Here is a 3,807-nt window from a genome sequence, read left to right as displayed (position 1 = left end):
CTTTAACATCAGTCCTTCCAATGAACACCCAGGACTGATCTCCTTTAGGATGGACTGGTTGGATCTCCTTGCAGTCCAAGGGACTCTCCAGAGTCTTCTCACACCACAGTTTAAAAGCATCAATTCTTCAGCACTCAGCTTTCTTAATGGAGGTTCCTTAAAAAATAGAAAACAGAACCAGCATACGACCCAGCAATCTCACTACTTGGCATGTATCCTGAGAAAACTGTAATTTAAAAAGACACATGCACCCCAGTGTTCATAGCAACACCATTTACAAAAGCTAGGACATGGAAGCAACCAAAATGCCCATAAACAAATGATTGGATAAATAAGGCATTTCAGTTTTTGTTAAAGACATCCTTTAAATAGTATGTAATGCTATGCTATATATATTCTAAATAGTCTTGTGAATAGAGACAGTCATTATAATATTAGTCTAGCAAGCCAAAATTGAATTAATCACACAGTTAGGGAGGAGATAACACTGTGGTCTCAGGGTAAGAAGAGAAGGAATCCTAATTCCAGACAATGGACTTCCCCCACTTAGCTTCTCAAGTTATTAGTGAAGCTCAGGAAATGAGGAGTGTGGAAAGGGGAGCTTTGCATACCTGGAAGGGAATAATGCTTTTATCTAGGGCCCATGCTGCCAGAGGATTTCATCCAAGATCAACAAAAGCCAGGGTTTATAAAGACAGAATTGGACAACCTGAACCACAGGGTGGGGATCCATTTCTAACCCCCTTGGCCATCCATACAGCGATATAAAATTTAGTTAAAGCATGTATTAAAATACACAAGAGCTACATATTTCCAGTGGCTGATTTTTTCAATATTAAATCCTGGTTTAACTACCACAATCCAGTATGGACCAAATTAAGAGTCTCCATTCAGCCTCTTTTCTTCTAGTAGATCTTTAAAATAATTATTTTAGTTAATTCATACAGTAAATGTGATTTAGACACTTAGTCTGTTAAGACATTACTGAATTACTCTGGAAGCCCTTGTTGCTCACACAGACCACATTGTAAGTGCCTTAAACTCTCCTATAATGGAGCAGATGACTCAGCTTTACCTGAATAAACTCCTAAGTACCAGTTCAGAGTGAACATTACATCTTCATCTTCTTTCACATATCTCCCAAAATACAGGTCATTTTGTACATTTGCCCTATGGAACAGGAAATAAAAAATATTAAACTATAGATATACATAAAATTTACACAAATATCACCCCAAAATTACTTCAATTCAAGAAATGTATTTTATGCTGGAAAGTGTTTCCCAGCTCACAAGGCCCTCTGTGTGTCTTCCTTTTAAAAATCTGAATCATGACTTTCTGTTTTCAAAATTATCTGTGAAGACAGGCTTAGAAAATGAACTTATGGTTGCCGAGGGGAAAGATGGTTAGAATGTTTGGATGCTCATGCACACACTGCTATATTTAAAACAGGTAACCAACAAGGTCTTATTGTATAGCACATGGAACTCTGCCCAATGTTATGTGGCAGCCTGGACGGGAGGGAAGTTTGGGGGAGAATGTGTTCATGTATACGTATGGCTACATCCCTTCACTGTTCATATGAAATTATCACAACATTGTTGATCAGCTATATTGGAATACAATATTAAAAATTAAAAAGAAGAAAAAGAATTGTCTGTGAAGAAGTTGTTACCGGGAGGGACATGGGAAGAGATGACAACAGGATTACACACCACCCGCAGGAACTTTCATCTTTCTTCAGGGAAACTACATGAGGGTCAGAAGAGGAGGCTGAACTTGCCCCATCCCTCCTCCTGCTGCTGCTGCTAAGTCACTTCAATCATGTCCGACTCTGTGCGACCCCATAGATGGCAGCCCATCAGGCTCTCTTATCCCTGGGATTCTCCAGGCAAGAACACTGGAGTGGGTTGTCATTTCCTTCTCCAATGCATGAAAGTGAAAAATGAAAGTGAAGTCGCTCAGTCGTGTCTGACTCTTCACAACCCCATGGACTGCAGCCTACCAGGCTCCTCCATCCGTGGGATTTTCCAGGCAAGAGTACTGGAGTGTGGTGCCATTGCCTTCTCCAACCTTGACTCTGTGTCAAAGTGAGGCTTTGTGTAGTGCCATTGCCTTCTCCAACCCTGACTCTGTGTCAAAGTGAGGCTTTGTGTAGATTTCACAGCACTTTGGGTCAGACCAGGAATCACTCACCAGAATGCAAGCCACCAATCCTGCAGGACATACGCAACCTGGAGCAGAAAACAGCAGTCACTCACACACTGACATCACTGAGCCTCATACCCTGCTCACTAGGATGGGGGATGGAAAGGCTGTAGAACATGGAGATGGTCCTTCCGGCTCAGGTCTGCACCAAGCCCCATGCCCCAGATGATCACAGGTCAGGGAGGGCATCTTACAAAATTAATATCTTTAAAAGAAATCCCCTTTTCCCTAGAAGACTTTGCTCCCCAAATATAATGTGCTTCAATGCAAATCCAAGTGGACTGCAAAAGGCAGTAATAACAAAAAAAAGTTGGGATTTTTCAAAGCAAAAAGCTTGACAGGTACAGTGATGATCAGTTCTGGGTGTCAGCTTGGCTGGGCCAGTCTCCAGTGATTCAACTAAATACTCATCTAGATGTTGCTGTGAAGGTATTTTGTGGATGTAGTTCACATCCATCATCAGAACTTCAGGTGAGGAGATCACCCTCAACACTGTGGTGGCCTCATCCAGTCAGTCAAACGCCCTTTGAGCAAAACCTCAGGCTTCCAGGAGGAGGAAGATATTCTGCCTGAAGACGTCAGGGTCAGCTCCTGCCTGAGGTTTCGGTCTGCAGGCCGGCCTTTCTGATTTCACATTCACCAACCTAGGCCCACAACTGCATGAGCCAAGTCTTTGAGATAAATCTCTTAATACAAATATTTTAAAATAATTATAAAATATAATATAAATAGTTGAGTGAACAAACCAAAATAAACACCCTTATGTACCTGAGCTGTGATGTTTACTAGAATAAGGAAGATGATGACAGGCCAGTCAGCACCAGCTGTGAAGTAATTCTTGTAGGTCTTAATACCCACTTTTCCTTCCAAATGGTCCTCTAGAGGTAGTACAGCCTGTATATTCTCAGTCTAAAAGGGAGAAATGGCAGTGAGATATGAAATTTTAAAAAATGAACCCCAAAAGTGAAGAGTTCAACAATGTCCTCCACTGCAAAGCTGTGGGAAACAGACACATCTCATACACTGGTAGGAGTGCAGGATGGTCCATCTCCTATGGAGAAGGGTGTGGAAATATCTGGCCAACCATGTATGTGCTTACCCCTGGACCCCACCATCCCACTCGGAGGAATCTATCAGTAATAATTGAATGTCACTCACATGAGCTTATTCACTGTTGGGGAGCTTTGCTTAAAATAGAACATGACTCTCAACACACACATAACAAAATTAATTAAAGTATAAATGCAGAAACTTAGTCTAAAATAACACACAAAATGATATTGAGCTAATGTTTCCCTCTAGATGACTTGTGTCATTCAATGATAGAAACATAAAACATACTGGGGCTCAAAATACTAGCCAAATACAGTAAATTGAGTTCACAGAGAGAGTTAGAGTAAATAGGAGTTTGGATAGCCCATTTCAAGCATATGACCTGAATCTACTTGGTTCCTAAATTTCAGAGAGTGATTCCTGAGTTTAGAAAGTGAATAGCTAATATGAATACTTATCAGAATCATTCTAGGCTACTGGGTTTGGTTATCAAGGAATATCTGTGTATATTTTTAAGCGGGATCTAGTGCATTTCTCTCTGGAGGA

General features: G+C 41.0%; 1 pseudogene; it reads right to left on the bottom strand.

Moving 5' to 3' along the window:
• Positions 1-2,192: 2,192 nt before the first annotated feature.
• Positions 2,193-3,807, bottom strand: part of LOC104982650 — a 231,697-nt pseudogene continuing 230,082 nt past the window's right edge.

This window comes from Bison bison, unplaced genomic scaffold (genome assembly GCF_000754665.1).
Source record: "Bison bison bison isolate TAMUID 2011002044 unplaced genomic scaffold, Bison_UMD1.0 scf7180017864535, whole genome shotgun sequence".
NCBI lineage: Eukaryota > Metazoa > Chordata > Mammalia > Artiodactyla > Bovidae > Bison > Bison bison.
The sequence above is the reverse complement of the archived record's forward strand: the minus strand, read 5'-3'. Positions and strand labels throughout refer to the sequence as shown.